The sequence below is a fragment of the Triticum urartu genome, chromosome 3, assembly GCF_003073215.2.
Source record: "Triticum urartu cultivar G1812 chromosome 3, Tu2.1, whole genome shotgun sequence".
In the NCBI taxonomy this organism is placed as follows: domain Eukaryota; kingdom Viridiplantae; phylum Streptophyta; class Magnoliopsida; order Poales; family Poaceae; genus Triticum; species Triticum urartu.
The window spans coordinates 315,230,756-315,258,280 of NC_053024.1; positions in this window are offsets into that span (position 1 = coordinate 315,230,756).

The window sequence follows — 27,525 nt, forward strand, 5'->3', positions numbered from 1 at the left end:
TTCCCTTTTTCTGCACAACAAGAGGTTCACTGACAAAAGGTTGTGAAGCTTGCATAGTGTGTAAAGAGGTTTCAGGTGTAGGCATGTTCGGGAGCTTAGCATCAAAGGACAGTTTCCTAGCAACTGGCTTGTGAGGTGATGGTAGCTGATGTAATGGTTGGTGTTGCTCATAAGACAGTGCAGGTGGCCAAACAAATGACATGTCTTTTGGGAAAGCTTGCAACCAAGATCTCTTAAGGGTAGGACACTGGATCATCATAGGTATCTGCTTGGGAATTGATGCAGTCAGAAAGCTGGGCAACAGAGACTCAAAAGTCCTCTGCCAAATCATGGTAGGTGGAAGAACTGGCCCGTAGACAACTCTGGCAGCGCCAACAAACAGTGGAGGTTGTAGGGGAGGTTGGTATGGTACAATAGCAAGGTTATTATTGTCTTCAGGTACAACTGGAGCTTCAAATTGATTTGCATTAACCTGAACTTCTGCCTGAACTTCAATGTCCAACTCTTGTACCAAAATGTTATCCACAGGTATATGCAGAGGCTGCAATGGTCCAATCTCCTCATTTGGCCCATCTATCTCGTCTTGTATTATTGGGCCAACAGGCCCATCACCCTCAAGCACTGGCAGAAAGCCCTGGACAGGTTGCACTGGGGGCCCATCAACCACCAGATTTTGCTGTGAGGAGTCGTTGGAACCCATGGAGGGGTTTAAGACCATGGAATCTTGATCTTGCTGCACCGGTGGTTGCTCTCCAGCCTGCTCCTCAACTGGCTCATTCCAAGCGTCCCAACCATCCGGCTGAGGCTGCTGTTGCTGTGGACCATCCGGTTGCAGAGGCTGTGGGATGTCATTCCATCCAAGAGCAGGGTAAGGCGGCAATGCCCAGAAGTTTTCTGCCGGTTGAAGGTGGCCTGGCATAGGGTGGGGATTCCCATCGATTGGCATTACATCTTCATCTTGGGGAAGTTGATCAGCAAAAGCAGCCGTTAAGATACTACATGAGGCGGTCCAAGAAACAACAGCACCTCCAACAGTGGCAAACTTGCGGAAAACAACATCTCTTGGGACAAGCAAGTTATCTGGAAAAGATGCATAAACCAGAGTTCGAACTAGTCGATCATCCTCATGATTCCAATAATGAAACTGGCCAAAAGTCCCCACTACTTCAGACAGAATTTCCTCATTGCGATAATCTAGTGGCACCCCAATGAACATGAGCCATCCAGTTCGGTACCCTTGAAGAGCTCTATACCCCTCTCCATCATCGTGATTTATAAATCTAACAAAGATTTCCTGGCCATACTGATCTAATCCAAGAGGCTAAGGTGCATGATTAACTAGGGCGCTGCGAATAACTGGGTCTTGCATCTGATACAAACCAACGCCCTGGAACCACGTTTGAGAGGAAAGAACTGGCAGTTCGAGCTCATCGGTGATAAAATCCCTGACCTGTTGTCGAAGATGATGTACATCCTCTGGCTGGGGTATTGGCTCCACAATCCCCACCATGTAGGATTCGTGCCGGCGGGGAGGCGAAAGAGCCGGTGTATAGAACGTGCGCGGTAGTCGCTGTGGGCCGGCGTCGACGATATCATGTCCCGCCGGCAAAAACCTTCTCGGGTCAAGCTCATAGTTCGCCATGGATAGCGGCGAAGTAGAGGGCGAGGTGGAGGGCGAAGTAGAGGTATCGATGGGCGTGCGGTTCGATGGAGGTGGCGTGGAATAACCAGACTGCAGGGTGGGAGAGGCAGGGGTTTTGGCAGGGGATCTTTCCACTGTTTGGGAGCACGAAGCGTCCGGGCTGTGCCTGAAGGCGCGAGGCTCGAGGTTGGTAGTTGGGCTGGTTTGTTTGGGAACCCAAATCTTTAAATTGGGAGGTGATCTCCTGCAACCTTTTTTAACGTGACCGAGCCGGAAACATCTACGGCACCGCACCTTGTTCCTGCATCGATCGAGCGCGTGCCCCATGCCCAAACAACGTGGGCAATCCCAAACTTGGGCAGCAATTTCCTCAATCACTTCGTCCAGACCTTGAAGGTCTCGTACTATTTCCACGGGTGACTTGGGCGAAAGTTGCACTGGGCTTACCGGGCTGGCAGGTGGTATATGGCCTGATGGAGCAGGAGAAGGCCCATCATCTTCAGAATCATCATCGGATAGGATTAGGGGGTTTTGACTAGAACCCAGGGAAGTCAACCTGACGTTAACAATATTAGGTGAAAATATTATCCTATCATTATTAACTGGAACCATATCCCGAGAAAGACGGTCGGCAGGCGAAACAGATCCAAATTGCAGTTCAACCTCCAGCTCCGGTGAGGAAGTCACCGGCAGCAAGCTAACAATCTGCATGGCTTGATCCTTAGATAAAGAATTATCTTTTGAAACTATCAACTCCTGGGGATCTAGCGAATAGCCTGCATCCTGCACCATGAGGATGTCCTCTGCAGTGGCATTATACCGATACCCTTTGCATGCATCATAATTAAGAAAGGTTGCAAAACGTAAATTCTTGCGAGGATGATATCCATCCTTAGAATGCAAAGATGATTTTGCAGGGACATGCTTCAAAGCGGCCATGGCAAGACTCGCACGACGCTTAGATGGGCTGACTAGGATCCATTCATCATTGCATTCAGCTTGCCAAGATCTGAACTCCTTGGTCCAATCTGGACCTCCATGGCCCCAGAGATGAAAATGACACTTGAATTGCGGGCAAACATGATTGCGTTGATGTAAAATGAAAAAGCCAACCTCTTTGCATGAGACATTAAAGGAGAAAACCCGATCACGTAGACATGATACCTTCAGTGAAGAACAATATCCCCCGATCGCTGCCTCTAGAGCTAGGGCAACATTCTCCTCAGTCAGGCGGAAATTATGCCGTGCAAATGAAACCACCATGATGAAGTGACCAGAGCCATCAGTGGGATGGACCGTGCGCCTCATGGATCGCCAGATCTCTTGCGCGAGACCCATTCCATGAGAAAAATCAAAACCAAGAGCAATGGAAGCCTGATTTCTGGCGCCGTTGCCGAGGAGGTCTACGCAAAAGTCAATATACCAAGTACCCATCACAATCCTTATCTCCCGCATTACATTATTTGCCATTTGCCTCTCGTTTTCCTCTCCCCCACGTCACCCTTGCCGTTTTATTCGCCCTCTCTCTCCCTATCCTCCCTCTCTTTCTCTATTTGCCTCTTTTTGCCCGCTTGCTTTTTGTTTGCTTGTGTGTTGGATTGCTTGCTTGTCACGATGGCTCAAGATAACACTAAATTGTGTGACTTTACCAATACCAACAACAATGATTTTATTAGCACTCCGATTGCTCCTCTTACCGATGCTGAATCTTGTGAAATTAATGCCGCTTTGCTGAATCTTGTCATGAAAGATCCGTTTTCCGGCCTTCCTAGTGAAGATGCTGCTACCCGTCTAAATAGCTTCGTTGATTTGTGTGATATGCAAAAGAAGAAATATGTGGATAACGATATTGTTAAATTGAAGCTATTTCCTTTTTCGCATAGAGATAGTGCTAAAGCTTGGTTTTCGTCTTTGCCTAAAAATAGTATTGATTCATGGAACAAGTGCAAAGATGCTTTTATCTCTAAGTATATTCCTCCCGCTAAGATCATCTCCCTTAGAAACGATATTATGAATTTTAAGCAACTTGATCATGAACATGTTGCACAAGCTTGGGATAGGATGAAATTAATGATACGTAATTGCCCTACTCATGGTTTGAATTTGTGGATGATTATACAAAAATTTTATGCCGGATTGAATTTTGCTTCTAGAAATCTTTTAGATTCGGCCGCGGGAGGCACTTTTATGGAAATCACTTTAGGAGAAGCTACTAAACTCCTAGATAATATCATGGTTAATTATTCTCAATGGCATACTGAAAGATCTACTAATAAAAAGGTGCATGCGATAGAAGAAATTAATGTTTTGAGTGGAAAGATGGATGAACTTATGAAATTATTTGCTAGTAAAAGTGTTTCTTCTGATCCTAATGATATGCCCTTGTCTACTTTGATTGAGAATAATAATGAATCTATGGATGTGAATTTTGTTGGTAGGAACAATTTTGGTAACAACGCGTATAGAGGAAATTTTAATCCTAGGCCTTATCCTAGTAATCCCTCTAATAATTATGGTAATTCCTACAACAATTCTTATGGAAATTATAATAGGATGCCCTCTAATTTTGAATCTAATATTAAAGAATTTATTACTTTGCAAAATAATTTCAATGCTATGATTGAATAAAAATTGCTTAAGATTGATGAGTTGGCTAGGAACGTTGATAGAATTTCTCTTGATGTTGATTCTTTGAAACTTAGATCTATTCCACCTAAGCATGATATCAATGAGTCTCTCAAATCCATGAAAATTTCCATTGATGAGTGCAAAGAAAGAACCGCTAGGATGCGTGCTAAGAAAGATGCCTTTATAAGAGCGTGCTCTTCTAGTTTCTATGAAAATAAAGATGAAGATCTAAAATTTATTGATGTGTCCCCTATTAAATCTTTGTTTTGAAATATGAATCTTAATAATGATGGGACTGAATATGATCCACCTTTAACTAGAAGGCGTTCCAAGAATTCGGAGTTTTTAGATCTTGATGCTAAAATTGATGAAAGTGGGATTGAAGAAATTAAAACTCTAGATGTTGCTAAACCACTATTTTGGATTTCAAGGAATTTAATTATGAAAATTGATCTTTGATTTATTATATTTTCTTGTTGCAATCCGTGCTAAATTCTCCTCACGCTTATAGTCAAAATAAAGCGTTTACTAAACATATCGTTGATGCCTTGATGCAATCTTATGAATAAAAACTTGAGTTGGAAGTTTCTATCCCTAGGAAACTTTATGATAAGTGGGAACCAACTATTAAAATTAAGATTAAAGATCATGACTTCTATGCTTTATGTGATTTGGGTGCTAGTGTTTCCACGATTCCAAAGACTTTGTGTGATTTGTTAGGTTTCCGTGATTTTGATGATTGCTCTCTAAACTTGCACCTTGGGGATTCCACTATTAAGAAACCTATGGGAAGAATTAATGATGTTCTTATTGTTGCAAATAGGAATTATGTACCCGTAGATTTTATTGTACTTGACATAGATTGCAATCCTTCATGACCTATTATTCTTGGTAGACCTTTCCTTAGAACGATTGGTGCAATTATTGATATGAAGGAAGGAAATATTAGATTCCAATTTTCGTTAAGGAAAGGCATGGACACTTTCCAAGAAAGAAAATTAAATTACCTTATGTATCTATTATGAGAGCCACTTATGGATTGCCTACCAAACATGGCAATACCTAGATCTATCCTTGCTTTTTATGCCTAACTAGGGGCGTTAAAGGATAGCGCTTGTTGGGAGGCAACCAAATTTTATTTTTATTCCTTGCCTTTTGATCCTGTTTAGTAATAAATAATTTATCTAGCCTCTGTTTAGGTTGTGTTTTTTGTGTTTAATTAGTGTTTGTGCTAAGTAGAACCGTTGGGAAGACTTGGGGAAAGTCTTGATATCTTGCTGTAAAAAAACAGAAACTTTAGCGTTCACGAGAACTGCTGCCATTTTTATTTGGAAAGTGATATTTAGTTAATTCTTTTTGCATATGATTAATAGATAAATTCCTCACGTCCAGAAATTTATTTTAGAATTTTTGGGGTTCCAGATATTGCGCTAGCTACAGATTACTACAGACTATTCTGTTTTTGACAGATTCTGTTTTTCGTTTGTTGTTTGCTTATTTTGATGAATCTATGGCTAGTAAAATAGTTTATAAACCAAGATAAATTGGAATACAATAGGTTTAACACCAATATAAATAAAGAATGAGTTCATTACAGTAACTTGAAGTGGTCTTTTGTTTTCTTTCTCTAACGGAGCTCACGAGATTTTCTACTTTAAGTTTTGTGTTGTGAAGTTTTCAAGTTTTGGGTAAAGATTTGATGGATTATGGAACAAGGAGTGGCAAGAGCCTAAGCTTGGGGATGCCCATGGAACACCCAAGATAATATAAGGACACCTAAAAGCCAAAGCTTGGGGATGCCCCGGAAGGCATCCCCTTTTTCGTCTACTTCTATCGGTAACTTTTGGAGCTATATTTTTATTCACCACATGATATGTGTTTTGCTTGGACCGTATTGTATGATTTGAGTCTTTGCTTTTTAGTTTACCACAATCATCCTTTCTGTACACACCTTTTGTGAGAGCCATACATGATTTGGAATTTGTTAGAATACTCTATGTGCTTCACTTATATCTTCTTGAGTTATATAGTTTTGCTCTAGTACTTCGCTTATATCTTTTAGAGCACGGTGGTGGATTTGTTTTATAGAAACTATTGATATCTCATGCTTCAATTAGATTATTTTGAGAGTCTTAAATTGCATGGTAATTTGCTTAAATAATCCTAATATGCTAGGTATTCAAGATTAATATTTTTTTCTTATGAGTGTCCTGAATACTAAGAGAAGTTTGATACTTGATGATTGTTTTGAGATATGGAGGTAATAATATCAAAGTCGTGCTAGTTGAGTAGTTGTGAATTTGAGAAATGCTTGTGTTGAAGTTTGCATGTCCCGTAGCATGCACGTATGGTAAACGTTATGTAACGAATTTGAAACATGAGGTGTTATTTGATTGTCTTCCTTATGAGTGGCGGTCGGGGACGAGCGATGGTCTTTTCCTACCAATCTACCCCCCTAGGAGCATGCGCGTAGTGCTTGGTTTTTGATGACTTGTAGATTTTTTCAATAAGTATGTGAGTTCTTTATGACTAATGTTGAGTCCATGGATTATACGCACTCTCACCCTTCCATCATTGCTAGCCTCTTCGGTACCATGCATTGCCCTTTCTCACATTGAGAGTTGGTGCAAACTTCGCCGGTGCATCCAAACCCCGTGATATGATACGCTCTTTCACACGTAAACCTCCTTATATCTTCCTCAAAACAGCCACCATACCTACCTATTATGGCATTTCCATAGCCATTCCGAGATATATTGCCATGGAACTTTCCACCATTCCGTTTATCATGACACATTCATCATTGTCATATTGCTTAGCATGATCATGTAGTTGACATAGTATTTGTGGCAAAGCCACCGTTCATAATTCTTTCATACATGTCACTCTTGGATCATTGCATATCCCGGCACACCGCCGGAGGCATTCATATAGAGTCATATCTTGTTCTAAGTATCGAGTTGTAATTCTTGAGTTGTAAATAAATAGAAGTGTGATGACCATGATTCATAGATCATTGTCCTAAAAAAAGAGAAAGGCCAAATAAAAAAGGGAGGGCCAAATAAAAAATATATATATAAAAGGGACAATGCTACTATCCTTTGCCACACTTGCGCTTCAAATTAGCACCATAATCTTCATGATAGAGAGCCTTTTGTTTTGTCACTTTCATATACTAGTGGGAAATTTTCATTATAGAACTTGGCTTGTATATTCCAACAATGGGCCTCCTCAAGTGCCCTAGGTCTTCATGAGCAAGCAAGTTGGATGCACACCCACTTAGTTTCTTTTGTTGAGCTTTCATACATTTATAGCTCTAGTGCATCCATTGCATGGCAATCCCTACTCCTTGCATTAACACCAATCGATGGGCATCTCCATAGCCCATTGATTAGCCTCGTCGATGTGAGACTTTCTTCTTTTTTGTCTTCTCCACATAACCCCCATCATCATATTCTATCCCACCCATAGTGCTATATCCATGGCTCGCACTCATATATTGCATGAAAGTTTATAGGTTTGAGATTACTAAAGTATGAAACAATTGCTTGGCTTGTCAACGGGGTTGTGCATGATGAGAGCATTCTTGTGTGACGAAAATGGAGCATGACTAAACTATATGATTTTGTAGGGATGAACTTTCTTTGGCCATGTTATTTTGAGAAGACATAATTGCTTAGTTAGTATGCTTGAAGTATTATTATTTTTATGTCAATATGAACTTTTATCTTGAATCTTTTGGATATGAATATTCATACCACAATTAAGAAGAATTACATTAGAATTATGCCAAGTAGCACTCCGCATCAAAAATTCTGTTTTTATCATTCACCTACTCGAGGACGAGCAGGAATTAAGCTTGGGAATGCTTGATACGTCTCCAACGTATCTATAATTTTTTATTGCTCCATGCTATATTATCTACTGTTTTGGACATTATTGGGCTTTATTATCCACTTTTATATTATTTTTGGGACTAACCTATTAATCGGAGGCCCAGCCTAGAATTGCTGTTTTTTTTGCCTATTTTAGGGTTTCGAAGAAAAGGAATATCAAACGGAGTCCAAACGGAATGAAACCTTCGGGAACATGATTTTCTCACCGAACATGATCCAGGAGACTTGGACCCTACGTCAAGAAACAAAGGAGGAGGCCACGAGGTAGGGGGCACGCCTACCCCCCCAGGCGCGCCCTCCACCCTCGTGGGCCCCCTGTTGCTCCACCGACGTACTCCTTCCTCCTATATATACCTACGTACCCCCAAACAATCAGATACAGAGCCAAAACCCTAATTCCATCGCCGCAACTTTCTGTATCCATGAGATCCCATCTTGGGGCCTGTTCCGGAGCTCCGCCGGAGGGGGTATCCATCACGGAGGGCTTCTACATCATCACCATAGCCCCTCCGATGAAGTGCGAGTAGTTTACCTCAGACCTACGGGTCCATAGTTATTAGCTAGATGGCTTCTTATCTCTTTTTGGATCTCAATACAATGTTCTCCCCCTCTCTTGTGGAGATCTATTCGATGTAATCTTCTTTTTGCGGCGTGTTTGTTGAGACCGATGAATTGTGGGTTTATGATCAAGTCTATCTATGAACAATATTTGAATCTTCTCTGAATTCTTTTATGTATGATTGGTTATCTTTGCAAGTCTCTTCGAATTATCAGTTTGGCTTGGCCTACTAGATTGATCTTTCTTGCAATGGGAGAAGTGCTTAGCTTTGGGTTCAATCTTGTGGTGTCCTTTCCCAGTGATAGTAGGGGCAGCAAGGCACGTATTGTATTGTTGCCATCGAGGATAACAAGATGGGGTTTTCATCATATTGCATGAGTTTATCCCTCTACATCATGTCATCTTGCTTAAGGCGTTACTCTGTTTTCATGAACTTAATACTCTAGATGCATGCTGGATAGCGGTCGATGAGTGGAGTAATAGTAGTAGATGCAGGCAGGAGTCAGTCTACTTGTCTCGGACGTGATGCCTATATACATGATCATACCTAGATATTCTCATAACTATGCTCAATTATGTCAATTGCTCAACAGTAATTTGTTCACTCACCGTAGAATACCTATGCTCTCGAGAGAAGCCACTAGTGAAACCTATGGCCCCCGGGTCTATCTTCATCATATTAATCTCCTACCACTTAGTTATTTCCTTTGCTCTTTACTTTGCCTTTATTTTACTTTGCATCTTTATCACAAAAATACCAAAAATATTATCTTATCATATCTATCAGGTCTCACTCTCGTAACTGGCCGTGTAGGGATTGACAACCCCTATTCGCGTTGGTTGCGAGGATTTATTTGTTTTGTGCAGGTACATGGGACTCGCGCGTAGCCTCCTACTGGATTGATACCTTGGTTCTCAAAAACTGAGGGAAATACTTACGCTACTTTGCTGCATCATCCCTTCCTCTTCGGGGAAAACCAACATGGTGCTCAAGAGGTAGCATTTATCCGTATTTTTATTCGTGCGAAGTACTCGTAGTTTTATCCTCGCAAAATAGTTTCATACTTGTTTCCGGTAAAGCAAACATCAAGCGTACGTAGAGTTGTATCGGTGGTCGATAGAACTTGAGTGAATATTTGTTCTACCTTTAGCTCCTCGTTGGGTTCGACACTCTTATTTATCAAAAAAGGCTACAAACAATCCCCTATACTTGTGGGTTATCATTATGTGATGCATGGTTGACCGTATCTACGAACTTTGTAGGCAGGAGCGAAAAGGGTGAGTTCTTTTGGCAGTGCGGGCATGGTTTGTTTCATGCGCGAAAGCGCTTTGCGCCCTATATATGACGTGCACATCATCCATGAACGCAATGTGAAAGTCGTTAGAAAAATGTGGCCATCATGAAGTTTTGTGGCGTAATTGAACGAGTAGAGGCAATGTGACCATTTGCACATTGCACTACATTTTGATTAATTCATTTATACATGCAATGTTGCTCTCCATGTTGTTTAGCATGCACGTGTTATCGTGATGTACTACGGATGAGAAGGCAGACCATTCACGCACATACATTATTGGATGAAACTCAAGGGCTATGTGTGTGTGATGACCTGTGCCAGCTTCGATTATTCTAATATCATTGAATTTGATCTATCCATGAAAAACTTGTTGAACATTTGATTATCTCGTTTAATTTGAATATGTTGTACTAGAGATATTTGCAGGCTATTTATGAATGAATTGTGCTATTCGCTATCCAAACTTTGCTGAATTATGTCGTGTTTGATGAAAATCGTCCAGTTTGATATGTATGCGGGCGTGATTGGATGACGGCTCCCGCACCAGTTTTCGTGGATTGGTCCCCACCGGTCCATGGCGAAGATAAGTCAATCTAGTTGGCCAAACTAAACGGATATATCGAAGAGGAATACAAAGATATAAAAATCATGCATAATAAAGTTCAGAAAAGACTTAATTACTTTCAATGAATAATCTGATCATAAACCCACAATTCATAGGATCCCAACAAACATACTGCAAAAAAGATTACATCAGATAGAACTCCAAGAAGATCAAGGAGAACATGGTATTGAAGATCAAAGAGAGAGAAGAAGTCATCTAGCTACTAACTATGGACCCATAGGTCTGTGGCAAACTATTCACACATCATCGGAAGGTAGCAAGAATGATGTAGAAGCCCTTCATGATCGATTCCCCCTCCGGCAGAGTACCGGAAAAAGGCCTCCAGATGGGATCACGAAAGAACAGATGATGCGGCGGCGGAAATAGTGTTTCGGGTGGCTCTCTGTTGGTTTGGGAATATATGTGAATTTATAGGCTTGGAATTGGGTCAAATGGAGTTGCATGGGACCCATGATCTCGGGGGGCGCGCCTACCCCTGGTCATGCTGTAACATCCCAAATTTTCAATTTGGAATGTTATACATAGGTCATTCATGCATATCATATTTTATTGCATTTCCGTTCCGCAATCCTCGAAATCCTAAGCAACTCAAGGACCCTCGGAGAGAGTTGGGGATTTCCCGGTTTTCATATTTGATTTTTTATCAAATAATGAAACGATGATTTTGATTTTAATTATTTTTCCCTCCAAAAAATATTTCACATTAAAAAATATATGAGAGGAGATAATATGACTTCTCCAAAATAATGGAAATATTGGAGGAAAAATATTAAAATCATTTGTTTGATATTATTCAATTTTATTTGGATTTTATTTGCATTAGAAAAATTGCATGTTTTCAAAAATTCATTTTAGGGCCAAGAAAATGTTCATCTTGTTCTAAATATTTTATTTAGACGGTGAAAATTTATTCTGGCATTTTACATTTTTATTTTATTTTCTAGGATTTTATTTCTGTCGGTGAAATTGTTTTTAAAAAAATCTCCCCGTGCCGACTGGGCCGAACCCAGCCGGCCCGCCGGCCCAAGTGGCCGCCGCCGCCGAGCTCGGACCGGAGTCCGAGCCGGACTCCGCCTCCGCCGCGCCTTGCCCCCTCCTCCAAGTCGCCCCCTCCTATGTATACGCGCCACCCCGGCCCCCCACCACCACACCACCGCCGCCCCGCAGCCGCCGCCGCCGCCCGCGCGTGTCGCCGTCGCCGAGCCCCGCCGCCCCGCGAGCCGCCACCCCGCCTCCCAACCCCGCCTCGCCGGAGCCCCTCGCCGGAGGTACCGCGCCGGATCCCCTCGCCGGAGGTACCGCGCCGGATCCCCTCGCCGGAGGTACCGCGCCGGATCCCGAGCCGCCGGTTTTTTTAAACCGTTCGGTTTTTTTAGAAACCCTAGTTCGTTTTTTTAGATCGGTTCTCCGGTTTTTCTCAGTTCTTCTTTTTAGCGGACGTTCGTCCATACGTTCATTTTAACGAACGGTTTTCGCCCGTTAGTTACAGTTAACGAATGTCATTCGTTAGTCTGTTTGTCAGTTTTCTTTTTGTCGGATTTATCCGCGATTATTTTCGATCGCGATTTCTGATCCGATCTTAGTTTCTGTTTATCTTTTCTCTCGTTAGTCGGAATCAGGCGATTCAAGCGCCTAGATCTTCGTCTCGAGACCCTCTTTCTGTTTAACCAACTTGCACAAGTTTTTTCTACTATAAAATTTGACCTAGGTCCAGATTAGTAAATGGATCTTGTTTCTTTTGCCGTTTGAGTTTCGTTGCTCCATTTGATTTGATTCTTTTTGCTAACCGGAGTTCTTAAGTTGAACTTTCTGGTCAACCTCTCTTATTTGAGTTTTGCTTGTGCATCTTTGCTTGTTGCTTATGTATGTTATTGTTTGTTTGTGATAGAACACCCGGAGTGCGAAGCGTGTTACTACGAGTCTCTAGGTTTCGCGGATTGTCAGCAAGGCAAGTAACACATTGATCATACTCTTTTCATACCCAGTTTTTATGCATTAGTTCCAATCCTCAAACATTGCATGATTAGGATGTCATTAACTTGTGGGTTGGGAAGTAGCTATTGAGGTAGAACCTATTGCCCTGTTACTACCAAACCCTTGGGAGTTACTTCTGCGCGTTGCTTATTGCTATGCTATGCTCGTAGACGTGGTTTGGGTTTGAGTGAAATCCATGATAGATGTGAGATTGTTAATTAATGGTTCAACTTAAGGTGGCAACTTGAATACACATCTGGGTGGATTGAGGCACCTGGGGAACCCAGTGTTGTCTGTTTTTTGGAAATCCCGGGGTACCCGTGTGATCTTCCTATGGACCGCCACCCAGGCTCAAAGGGAACTGAGATGATTCATGCTAGAAACTTCCGTGTGCATCCACAAGCTATTATGGGCTCTAGCATAGCTGAGTAAGTTACGTGAAGCTCTTGAAGAGGTAGATCAGCAGGTAGTCGGTTTTGTAGGTTTGGTATGGTCTGCCCGGAGTAAAGAGTTAATGTTTCTGAAAGACTGTGTCTCGGTCATCCGTTTCTCAAACACCATGTAGTGCGAGAAATTCCAACGGAGGCGATCGAGTCTTGTGGGGAAGTGCGCAAACCTCTGCAGAGTGTACAATATAATCATGGTTAGCCATGTCCCCGGTTATGGACAATCTTGACTATCTAGTACTTGGGTTATCACATGTATCTCATCACTCTTAATTCAATTTGTTGGGTTGTTAAATACTTTAATTGGGATTGAGTTGGGGTTACCTTCTCAATGTTGTTCAACTACCATGATAGTTAAATTAAAATCTATGCCTTTGTTGTAGGGAAAAATTGGCTTTTCGCAAAAACTATAACCATAGAGCTTTCCACCAGCCAAATATGCATGTAGTGATAGCATTATTCTGTTCTTGCTCTACTGTGTTACTTTGCCAGCATATTCCATGTGCTGACCCGTTCTCGGGCTGCAACGTATTATGTTGCAGACTTTTCAGACGAGGAGTAAGGTTCGTTAGGTCGTTGCCGTGCAGCTCAGCTATGCCGTTGGAGTTGATGGACTCACTTATCTTCCAAGCCTTCCGCTGTTATCGCATTAGATGGCCTTAAGCCATGTTATTGTAATAAGTTCTCTTTGGAGACATTCGATGCAATAAGTGTGTGATTGCTACTCTGTTATAAATCCTTCGAGTACTGTTTGTGTCAGCATTACCGATCCAGGGATGACACTGAAGCACAGAGACTTAACCGTTTGAGTTCGGGTCGCTACACACGCCCTGTGAGCTTGTGGCTCTCTCATAGGTCATCTAGCCTCCTCCAGAACCTTCTAGGGTCCCTTTTGGTCTAGAAAAAATCACTGTAAAGTTTCATCGTGTTTGGACTTCATTTGGTATTGATTTTCTGGAAAGCCAAAGACAAGAAAGAAAAGGAACTGACACTAGGCACTGGGTTAATAGGTTAGTCCCCAAAAATGATATAAAATAGCATATGAATGCATATCAAGCATCTGAGATTGATAATATAATAGCATGAAACAAAAAGAATTAGAGATGTATCAGCATCCGCAAGCTTAATTCCTGCTCGTCCTCGAGTAGGTAAATGATAAAAACAGAATTTTTGATGTTGAGTGCTAGCTAGCATGCATATCATGTAATCTCTTTACGGTATAATCATTAAGAAACAATAAAGTAACAATATCAACAAAATAGTATCCATGAATATAAGAATCATAGTCATTACTTTTCAAAATATATGATCCTTAATGAATATATATAAATCGTGAGTACCCCGGTGTTAGCATGGCATGACTGCGCCTTCACCGCATATATATAAATCATGAGTACCCGGCGTCAAACTAGGAAATTGGATCGTACTTCTAACGCACTTTAGCATTTTTGACCCCACGCAATACATGAGCGTGAGCCATGGATATAACACTATAGGTGGAATAGAATGAAGTGGTAGAGATCAATAAGGGAAGTCAAAAAGTAAGAAAGGCTCGCATCACCTCAGCCGATCAACAGGCTATGGAGATGCCCATCAATCAATATCAATGCGAGGAGTAGGGATTGCCATGCAGCATATGCACTAAGATCTATAAGGGTACGAAAGCTCAATGGAAACTAAGTGGGTGTGCATCCAACTTGCTTGCTCATGAAGACCCCAGGCATTTGAGGAAGCCCATCATCGGAATATGCAAGCCAAGTTATATAACAAAAAATTCCCACTAGTATATGAAAGTGATAACTCAGGAGAATCTCTATATGAGGAACATGGTGCTACTCTAAAGAACAAGTGTGCAAAAGGATAGTAACATTGCCCCTTCTCTCTTTATCTCTTCTTTTGTTGGGTTCTTTTGGCCTTTTTTATTATTTTATATTTTTATTTTTCATCTGGAGTCTTATCCTGACTTGTGGGGGAATCATAGTCTCCATCGTCCTTTCCTCACTAGGACAATGCTCTAATAATGATGATCATCACACTTCTATTTACTTACAACTCGATAACTAGAACAATATGACTCTGTATGAATGCCTCTAGCAGTGTACCAGGATGTGCAATGATCTAGCGTAACATGTATAATAATGATGAATGGTGGCTGTGCCACAAATATCATGCCAGCTCTATATGATCATGCAAAGCAATATGATGATGAACACACATGTCATGAATACGGAACAATGGAAGTTGCATGGCAATATGTCTCGGAATGACAATGTAAATGCCATAATAGGTAGGTATGGTGGTTGTTTTGACGAAGATATAAAGAGGCTTATGTGTGATAGAGCGTATCATATCATGGGGTTTGGATGCATCAATGAAGTTTGCGCCAACTCTCAAGGTGAGAAAGGGCAATGCACGATACCGATGAGGCTAGCGAATTGTGGAAAAGTAGGAATGCGTATTATCCATGGACTCACATTAGACATAAAGAACTCACATACTTATTGTGAAATTTTATTAGCCCTCGAAGCAAAGTACTATTCGCATGCCCCTAGGGAATTGGTTGGTAGGACTTAACTATCGCGCACATCCGATTATAACATCTCTCAAGGATTTCATTTCAGACATAAAAATGCACAAACCTCCCCACCATGCCATGACCAACACTTAGATGAGAAGCTAATAACAAGCTTTAATACCCATATTTCTACTAACCAATGATCATGAACCAATATCCTGTCATATTACGATGTCAATATCATTAACCCATATGTTTCATATTTAGTGATCTACATGAAAGTTTTTATTATACTCCCCTTGAATACCTATCTGATACGTCCATTTTGCATCATGCTTTTATATCGATATTTATTGCATTATGGGCTGTTATTACACATTATGTCACAATACTTATGCCTATTCTCTCTTATTTTACAAGGTTTACATAAAGAGGGAGAATGCCGGCAGCTGGGATTCTGGGCTGGAAAAGGAGCAAATATCATAGACCTATTCTGCACAGCTCCAAAAGTCCTCAAACTTCACCGAAGACATTTTCAGAATATATAAAAAATACTCAGTGGAAGAAGTTCACCAGGGGGGCCACACCCTGCCCACAAGGGTGGGGGGCGCACCCTACCCCCTGGGCACGCCCCCTACCTCGTGGGCCCCCTGGTGGCCCTCCGGTGGCCATCTTCTGCTATATGAAGTCTTTCGGTGGGGAAAAAAAGAAACCATCTTCTTGGACGAAACTCCGCCGCCACGAGGCGGAACCTTGGCGGAACCAATCTAGGACTCTGGCGGAGCTGTTCTGCCGGGGAAACTTCCCTCCCGGAGGGGGAAATCATCGCCATCGTCATCACCAACGCTCCTCTCATCGGGAGAGGGCTATCTCCATCAACATCTTCATCAGCAGCATCTCCTTTCAAAACCCTAGTTCTTCTCTTGTATCCAATTCTTGTCTCCAAGTCCGGGATTGGTGCTAGTAGGTTGCTAGTAGTGTTAATTACTCCTTGTAGTTGATGCTAGTTGGTTTATTTGGTGGAAGATCATATGTTCACATCCTATATGCATATTAATACCCCTCTGATTATGAACATGTTTATGCTTTGTGAGTAGTTACGTTTGTTCCTGAGGACATGGGAGAAGTCTTGCTATTAGTAGTCATGTGAATTTGGTATTCGTTTGATATTTTGATGAGATGTATGTTGTCTCCCCTCTAGTGGTGTTATGTGAAAGTCGACTACATGACACTTCACCATTATTTGGGCCTAGAGTAAGGCATTGGGAAGTAATAAGTAGATGATGGGTTGCTAGAGTGACAGAAGCTTAAACCCTAGTTTATGCGTTGCTTCGTAAGGGGCTGATTTGGATCCATATGTTTCATGCTATGGTTAGGTTTACCTTAATACTTTTGTTGTAGTTGCGGATGCTTGCAATAGAGGTTAATCATAAGTGGGATGCTTGTCCAAGTAAGGACATCACCCAAGCACCGGTCCACCCACATACCAAATTATCAAAGTACCGAACGCGAATCATATGAGCATGATGAAAACTAGCTTGACGATATTCCCATGTGTCCTCGGGAGCGCTTTTCTCTATATAAGAGTTTGTCCAGGCTTGTCCTTTACTACAAAAAGGATTGGGCCACCTTGCTGCACTTTATTTACTTTTGTTACTTGTTGCTCATTAGAAATTATCTTATCACAAAACTATCTGTTACCACTTATTTCAGTACTTGCAGAGAATACCTTGCTGGAAACCGCTTATCATTTCCTTCTGCTCCTCGTTGGGTTTGACACTCTTACTTATCGAAAGGACTATGATAGATCCCCTATACTTGTGGGTCATCAAGACTCTTTTCTAGCGTCGTTGCTGGGGAGTGAAGCGCCTTTGGTAGGTGGAATTTGGTAAGGAAAAATTTATATAGTGTGCTGAAATTTACTGTCACTTGTTACTATGGAAAGTAATCCTCTGAGGGGCTTGTTTGGGGTATCTTCACCTCGACCAGTAGAGCAAAGAGTTGCTCCTCAACCTACTGAACCTACTGAAAATGAAAATGTCTGCTTTGAAATTCCTTCGGGTATGATATAAAAACTGCTAGCTAATCCTTTTTTAGGAGATGGAACAAAGCAAACTGATGAGCATCTAATATATGTGGATGAAGTTTGTGGATTATTTAAGCTTGCAGGTGTACCCGGAGATGTTGTTGAGAAGAAGGTCTTCCCTTTATCTTTGAAGGGAGATGCATCGACATGGTATAGGCTATGTGATGATATGGGGTCATGGAACTACAAACGATTGAAATTGGAATTTCATCAGAAGTTTTGTCCTATGCATCTTGTTCATCGTGATCATAATTGTATATATAATTTTTGGCCTCGCGAAGGAGAAAGCATCGCTCAAGCTTGGGGGAGGCTTAAATCAATGTTATATTCATGCCCCAATCATGAGCTCTCAAGAGAAATGATTGTTCAAAATTTTTATGCTCGGCTTTCTGATAGCAATCGCACCATGCTTGATACTTCTTGTGCTGGCTCTTTTATGATGAAGACTATTGAATTCAAATGGGATTTATTGGAAAGAATTAAATGCAACTCTGAGGATTGGGACCTCGACAAAGGTAAGGAGTCAGGTATGACACCTAAGTTTGATTGTGTTAAATCTTTTATGGATACCGATGTTTTCCGTAAATTTAGCACTAAATATGGACTTGACTCTGAGATAGTAGCTTCTTTCTGTGAATCTTTTGCTACTTATGTTGATCTCCCCAAGGAGAAGTGGTTTAAATATCATCCTCCCATAGAATTAAAAGTAGTTGCACCTATTCAAGTTGAAGAAAAGATTGTCACCTATAATGATCCTATTGTTCCTACTTCTTATGTTGAGAAACCACCTTTTCCTATTAGGATAAAGAATCATGCTAAAGCTTCAACTGTGGTTCGTAAAAGCAATATTAAAACTTATACACCTCATGAGAAAATTAAAGTTGAACCTGATATTGCTATTGTTAAAGATCTCTTGTCTGATAATATTGATGGGCATGTTATTTATTTCTGTGATGAAACTGCTAGAATTGCTAAACCTTGTGCTAAAGATAAACCTAGACCTGTGGTAGGCATGCCTGTTATTTCTGTTAAAATAGGAGATCATTGTTATCATGGCTTATGTGATATGGGTGCCAGTTCTAGTGCAATACCTATTAGCCTATATAGAGAAATCATGCATGATATTGCACCTGTTGAATTAGAAGATATTGATGTCACAATTAAACTTGCCAATAGAGATACTATTTCACCAATGGGAATTGTTAGAGATGTTGAAGTCTTGTGTGGGAAAACTAAATATCCTGCTGATTTTCTTGTTCTTGGTTCCCCACAAGATAGCTTTTGTCCCATTATATTTGGTAGACCCTTCTTAAACACTGTTAATGCTACCATATATTGCAAAAGGGATGTTGTTACTATCGGTTTAGATGATATGACTCGTGAATTTAATTTCTCTAAATTTAGTAGACAACACCGTGAAGAAGAATTACCTAGTAAGGATGAAATTATTGGTCTTGCTTCTATTGCCATACCTCCTAGTGATCCTTTAGAACAATATTTACTAGACCATGAAAATGATATGTTTACGAATGAAAGAAGGGAAATAGACGAAGTATTCTTTAAACAGGAACCTATTCTGAAAAACAATTTGCCTGTAGAAATCCTAGGGGATCCTCCTCCACCCAAGGGTGATCACGTGTTTGAGCTTAAACCGTTACCTGATACTCTTAAATATGCTTATCTTGATGAGAAAAAGATATATCCTGTTATTATTAGTGCTAACCTTTCAGAGCATGAGGAAGAGAGATTATTGAAAACTCTGAAGAAGCATCGTGCTGCTATTGGGTATACTCTTGATGATCTTAAGGGCATTAGTCCCACTCTATGTCAACATAAAATTAATTTGGAAGAAGATGCAAAATCAGTTCATGATCATCAACGACGGCTGAATCCTAAAATGAAAGGAGTGGTAAGAAAAGAAATACTAAAGCTTCTTGAGGCAGGTATAATTTATCCCATTGCTGATAGTCAGTGGGTTATAGGATGGTAATTGATTTCCGCAAATTAAATAAGGCTACTAAAAAGGATCATTACCCATTACCTCTTATCGATCAAATGCTAGAAAGGTTATCCAAACATACACATTTTTTGCTTTCTAGATGGTTATTCTGGTTTCTCTCAAATACCTGTGTCAGCCAAAGATCAATCAAAGACTACTTTTACTTGCCCTTTTGGTACTTTTGCTTATAGACGTATGCCTTTTGGTCTATGTAAGCACCTGCTACCTTTCAAAGATGCATGATGGCTATATTCTCTGACTTTTGTGAAAAGATTTGTGAGGTTTTCATGGACGATTTCTCCGTCTATGGGTCTTCTTTTGATGATTGCTTGAGCAACCTTGATCGAGTTTTGCAGAGATGTGAAGAAACTAATCTTGTCTTGAATTGGGAAAAGTGCCACTTTATGGTTAATGAAGGTATTGTCTTGGGGCATAAAGTTTCTGAAAGAGGTATTGAAGTTGATAAAGCCAAGGTTGATGCTATTGAAAAGATGCCATGCCCCAAGGACATCAAAGGTATAAGAAGTTTCCTTGGTCACGCTGGATTTTATAGGAGGTTCATTAAGGACTTCTCAAAAATTTCTCGGCCTCTGACTAATTTATTACAAAAAGATATACCATTTTTTGATGATGATTGTGTAGAAGCATTTGAAATACTTAAGAAAGCATTGATCTTTGCACCTATTGTTCAGCCACTTGATTGGAATTTACCCTTTGAAATTATGCGTGATGCTAGTGATTATGCCGTAGGTGCTGTTCTAGGGAAAATAGTTGATAAGAAATTAAATGTTATCCAGTATGCTAGTAAAACCCTAGACAATGCTCAAAGAAATTATGCTACTACTGAAAAAGAATTCTTAGCAGTTGTATTTGCTTGTGATAAGTTCAGACCTTATATTGTTGATTTTAAAGTAACTATTCACACTGATCATGCTGCTATTAAATATATCATGGAAAAGAAAGATGCTAAACCTAGACTTATTAGATGGTTTCTCTTGCTACAAGAATTTGACTTACATATTGTTGATAGAAAGGGAGCTGAGAACCCCATTGCAGACAACTTGTGTAGGTTAGAAAATGTGCTTGATGACCCACTTCCTATTGATGATAGCTTTCCTGATGATCAATTAAATGTCATAAATGCTTCTCATACTGCTCCATGGTATGCTGATTATGCTAATTACATTGTTGCTAAGTATATACCAGCTAGTTTCACATACCAGCAAAAGAAAAAGTTCTTCTATGATTTGAGGCATTACTTTTGGGATGACCCACATCTTTATAAAGAAGCAGTAGATGGTGTTATTAGACGTTGTGTACCTGAGCATGAACATGAACAGATCCTACGCAAGTGTCACTCCGAAGCTTATGGAGGACACCATGCTGGAGATAGAACTGCACATAAGGTATTGCAATCTGGTTTTTATTGGCCTACTCTCTTCAAGGATGCCCATAAGTTTGTCTTATCTTGTGATGAATGTCAAAGAATTGGTAATATTAGTAGACGTCAAGAAATGCCTATGAACTATTCACTCGTTATTGAACCATTTGATGTTTGGGGCTTTGACTATATGGGACCTTTTCCTTCCTCTAATGGATATACACATATTTTAGTTGCTGTTGATTACGTTACTAAGTGGGTAGAAGCTATTCTAACTAGTAGTGCTGATCATAACAGTTCTATTAAAATGCTTAAAGAAGTTATTTTCCCAAGATTTGGAGTCCCTAGATATTTAATGACTGATGGTGGTTCACATTTTATTCATGGTGCTTTTCGTAAAATGCTTGCTAAATATGATGTTAATCATAGAATTGCATCTCCTTATCACCCACAGTCTAGTGGTCAAGTAGAATTGAGTAATAGAGAGCTCAAATTAATTTTGCAAAAGACCGTTAATAGATCTAGAAAGAATTAGTCCAAGAAACTTGATGATGCATTATGGGCCTATAGAACTGCATATAAAAATCCTATGGGTATGTCTCCGTATAAAATGGTTTATGGAAAAGCATGTCACTTACCTCTCGAACTAGAACACAAGGCATATTGAGCTATTAAAGAACTCAATTATGATTTCAAACTTGCCGGTGAGAAGAGGTTATTTGATATTAGCTCACTCGATGAATGGAGAACCCAAGCCTACGAAAATGCCAAGTTGTTTAAAGAAAAAGTTAAAAGATGGCATGATAAAAGGATATAAAAGCATGAGTTTAATGTAGGTGATTATGTATTGCTATACAACTCTCGTTTAAGATTTTTTGCAGGAAAACTTCTCTCTAAATGGGAAGGTCCTTACGTTATCGAGGAGGTCTATCGTTCCGGTGCCATAAAAATCAACAACTTCGAAGGCACAAATGCGAAGGTGGTGAACGATCAAAGAATCAAACATTATATCTCAGGTAATCCCATAAATGTGAACCAATGTTATTGAAACCGTAACCCCGGAGGAATACATAAGGGACACTTTCCGGAATGTTTCATACTCCGAAAAGGAATAGGTATGTGGTACGGTAAGTAAACCGACTCCAAAACAGTTTTTAAGGCAATATTTCTCCGTTTTGGAATATTTAGAAAAATAGAAAAATAAGAAGCAGTCCAGGAAGGACACGAGGCCTCCATGAGGGTGGAGGGCACGCCCTACCCCCTGGGCGCGCCCCCTACCTCGTGGGCACCTCGTGCGCTTTCCGGACTCCGTTTTCTTACACGACACGTATTTTGGTCGATAAAAATTCATTATATAATCTCCCGGGGGTTTTGACTCCCGTATCACGCAAATATCTCTAATCTTTGTTTTGAGCTGTCCTGCTGCAGACAGAGCAACATGTCGTCCCAGGATTCAGAAGGAGAAAGCTATGTGGTTGATTACCTTGCAGATCCTAAGGTCTATGGGGATGTGGAGCACTGTGGTTGGACTACGGAAGAAGAAGAGGACTATGAACCCAAGGGAAAGGAGGAGACGAGCTCAGATGAAGATGAAGTCCCACTACCTCAACCTGGGGACATGCATGTGGAGTTCAAAAAGTCAAGCCTCCCGGATAGAGTAAAGAAACCTAAGATCGAGTTTATCCCTTTTCACCTATTGCAGGAAAACAAGCAGGAACTATGCAAAAATATAATGAGCCTGGAACAGGAGATCGAGGACCTAAGGGGCCAAAATTCTGTCCTCAAGCACAAATTAAGGAAGAAACCTACACCATCAACAAAACCATCACCTTCTTCACCAACAAAGAAGAATTGAGTATCTGGTATGGGCACTCCCCTTGGCAACTGCCAAGCTTGGGGGAGTGCCCCGGTATCGTATCACCATCACTTTTATCTTTATCGTTTTCCTTAGTTCGATCCTTTTGGTATTATCTTGATCTAGTAGAATAAAGTTTATGGCATGATCTAGTTTTGAGTTTTGCTTTATAATCCTTCTATGTAATCGAGTCCGTGAGCTAAATAATAAAGATTAGTGTCGAGTCAAGGGCTTGATTATTTTGCCATGATCCCAAGAGAAAGAAATAAAAAGAAACAAAGAGATCATGTGAGTCTTATGGAGAGTAACGAGCTCACATAGAAAAAAGTATGATGAATAAAAGTTGTTGAGAGTTGACAAGCATAGTTTTGGTCATTGTTGCAATTAATAGGAAGTAATAAAGAAAGAGAGGTCTTCACATATAAATATACTATCTTGGACATCTTTTATGATTGTGAGCACTCATTAAAATATGACATGCTAAAGAGTTGATGTTGGACAAGGAAGACAACGTAATGGGTTATGTTTTCTTACATCTGAGATAAATTATATTGTCATGGATCATCCAACATGGTTGAGCTTGCCTTTCTCCCTCATGCTAGCCAAATCCATCGCACCAAGTAGAGATACTACTTGTGCTTCCAAATACCCTTAAACCAGTTTTGCCATGAGAGTCCACCATATCTACCTATGGATTGGGTAAGATCCTCCAAGTAAGTTGTCATCGGTGAAAAGCAATTAAAATTGCTCTCTAAATATGTATGACTTATTAGTGTGTGAGAAAATAAACTTTATACGATCATGTGATATGGAAGAAATAAAAGCGACAGACTACATAATGAAGGTCCATATCAAAAGTGGCAATATAAAGTGACGTTCTTTCGCACTAAGATTTTGTGCACCAAACCATAAAAGCGCATGTCAACCTCTGCTTCCCTCTGCGAAGGGCCTATCTTTTACTTTTATCTCCTACCTTGCATAAGAGTCATGGTGATATTCACCCTTTCTTTTTACATTTTATCCTTTGACAAGCACAGTATGTTGGAAAGATCCTGGTATATATGGCTAATTGGATGTGAGTTTTCATGAACTATTATTGTTGACATTACCCTTGAGGTAAAACGTTGGGAGGCAAAACTATAAGCCCCTATCTTTCTCTGTGTTCGATTAAAACTCCATACCCATAAGTATTGCGTGAGTGTCAGCAATTGTGAAAGACTATATGATAGTTGAGTATGTGGACTTGCTGAAAAGCTCTTATATGTTGACTCTTTCCTATGTTATGATAAATTGCAATTGCTCCAATGACTGAGATTATAGTTTGTTAGTTTTCAATGAAGTTTACGAATCATACTTGAAATTGTGATTGAATTATTACTCTAGCATAAGACATCATATGACAAGAATTATATAAGTTGCTGTTCTAAGAATGATCATGATGCCCTCATGTCCGTATTTTTTTTATCGACACCTCTCTCTAAACATGTGGACAAATTTTTCGATTTCGGCTTTCACTTGAGGACAAGCGAGGTCTAAGCTTGGGGGAGTTGATACGTCCATTTTGCATCATGCTTTTATATCGATATTTATTGCATTATGGGCTGTTATTACACATTATGTCATAATACTTATGCCTATTCTCTCTTATTTTACAAGGTTTACATAAAGAGGGAGAATGCCGACAGCTGGGATTCTGGGCTGGAAAAGGAGCAAATATTAGAGACCTATTTTGCACAACTCCAAAAGTCCTGAAACTTCACGGAAGATGTTTTCAGAATATATAAAAAATACTCAGTGGAAGAAGTTCACCAGGGGGGCCACACCCTGCCCACGAGGGTGGGGGGGGGGGGCGCGCCCTACCCCCTAGGCGCACCCCCTACCTCGTGGGCCCCCTCGTGGCCCTCCGGTGGCCATCTTCTACTATATGAAGTCTTTCGATGGGAAAAAAATAAGAAGCCATCTTCTCGGGAGAAACTCCGCTGCCACGAGGCGGAACCTTGGCGGAACCAATCTAGGGCTCTAGCGGAGCTGTTCTACCGGGGAAACTTCCCTCCCGGAGGGGGAAATCATCGCCATCGTCATCACCAACGCTCCTCTCATCGGGAGAGGGCAATCTCCATCAACATATTCATCAGGACCATCTCCTTTCAAAACCCTAGTTCATCTCTTGTATATCAAATTCTTGTCTCCAAGTCCGGGATTGGTGCTAGTAGGTTGCTAGTAGTGTTAATTACTCCTTGTAGTTGATGCTAGTTGGTTTATTTGGTGGAAGATCATATGTTCAGATCCTATATGCATATTAATACCCCTCTGATTATGAACATGTTTATGCTTTGTGAGTAGTTATGTTTGTTCCTGAGGACATGGGAGAAGTCTTGCTATTAGTAGTCATGTGAATTTGGTATTCGTTCGATATTTTGATGAGATGTATGTTGTCTTCCCTCTAGTGGTGTTATGTGAACATCGACTACATGACACTTCACCATTATTTGGGCCTAGAGGAAGGCATTGGGAAGTAATAAGTAGATGATGGGTTGCTAGAGTGACAGAAGCTTAAACCCTAGTTTATGCGTTGCTTCGTAAGGGGCTGATTTGGATCCATATATTTCATGCTATGGTTAGGTTTACCTTAATACTTGTGTTGTAGTTGTGGATGCTTGCAATAGAGGTTAATCATAAGTGGGATGCTTGTCCAAGTAAGGACAGGACCCAAGCACCGGTCCACCCACATACCAAATTAACAAAGTACCGAACGCGAATCATATGAGCGTGATGAAAACTAGCTTGACGATATTCCCATGTGTCCTCGGGAGCGCTTTTCTCTATATAAGGGTTTGTCCAGGCTTGTCCTTTACTACAAAAAGGATTGGGCCACCTTGCTGCACTTTATTTACTTTTGTTACTTGTTGCTCGTTAGAAATTATCTTATCACAAAACTATCTGTTACCACTTATTTCAGTACTTGTAGAGAATACCTTGCTGGAAACCGCTTATCATTTCCTTCTGCTCCTCATTGGGTTCGACACTCTTACTTATCGAAAGGACTACGATAGATCCCCTATACTTGTGGGTCATCACTATCCTTCTTGGACTAGTCTTATAACACATGCACATTGCCATTACTATTTATTAAACTGTCAAAAATATTTAAGTGAAGCATGAGAGTGCAACTATTTCTATAAAATATAACCACCGTCGTGCTCTAAAAGATATAAGTGAAGCACTAGAGCAACTCCCTAGCTCAAAAGATATAAGTGAAGCACATAGAGTATTCTAACAAATCATTGTAAATGTGTGTCCCTCCCAAAAGCTGTGTTCATCAAACAATGATTATGACAAACTAAAAAGCAAACAAATCAAAAACTACTATAGCACAAGATGCTCCAAGCAAAACACATATCATGTGATGAATAAAAAAGTAGCTCCAAGTAACATACCGATAGATTGTAGATGAAAGAGGGGTGCCATCTGGGGCATACCCAAGCTTAGACGCTTGGGACTTCCTTGATTATTACCTTGGGGTGACTTGGGCATCCCCAAGCTTAGGATCTTGTCGCTCCTTATTCCTTCATCCATCGTGATCTCACCCAAAACCTGAAAACTTCCGCACACAAAACTCAACAGAAACCTCGTGAGATCCGTTAGTATAATAAACTAACCATAAACTTTAGGCACCGTTATAAACTCATTCATAATTTATTATTGCATAATTCATATTGTATTCTAACTTTTCCATGACTTATAGCCCCCGATATAATCCATATCATCATTAAAACAAGCAAACTATGCAACAAAAATAGAATCTATCTAAAATAGAACTGTCTGTAATGATCTGAATAAAACCATACTTCTGTAACTCTATTTTTTTGAAAAATTATGAAAATGTGGGAAATTTGTATAACAATCATGTGTAAAAATGTATAAAAGAAGTATGTCTACTAGAGGGGGTGAATGGAGGTTCTAAAATTTCTTTCGGAGATATAAAAAACTCTCGAAACCCAGCAGCGGAGCGAACGAAAACAGAGTATAGTGAGCGAATACAAACTAACGAATGGAAACTAAAGCATGCATCGAGGAAAATCACATGATTGAAATAGTACAAATGTAAAGTGGAGGAGCAGAGGTAACCAGTGATGCTCAATGGCGACAAGGAATTTGTTTGACTAGTTCATCCTTCTGCATAAGGACTACGTCTAGTTGGAGGGTTGTGATTTAACACAGAAGATAAACTCTCTTCGCCCTATTCTCCTCGACAATTGGTTCATCAACCAATGTTGATCATTTGTGGTAGATACTTATGGCGATCTCCGAACCTTTACAGACTTCTTCTTCGAGAACCACAATGGATCTTGGTCTTTGAAGAGATTGGCACCTAAAGGTCTAGAGAGTTTGCATATCTCAAGAGTAATAGGCGGAGAATACTGGACTTAGATTCGAGTGATGCTGAAGCACGATCTAATTTTTCGGCTCTAGGGTTTTCTCTTGGTGGATTTTGAACTCAGATCACTCAGGAGAGGGGGTTGCTCAACAATCTTCTCACAATCAAACGGAGCAGCCACCGGACAAAGCCGGTGCGGGGTGGCTATTTATAGCCGCAACCTCCTATGGTGGGAAATGGCCA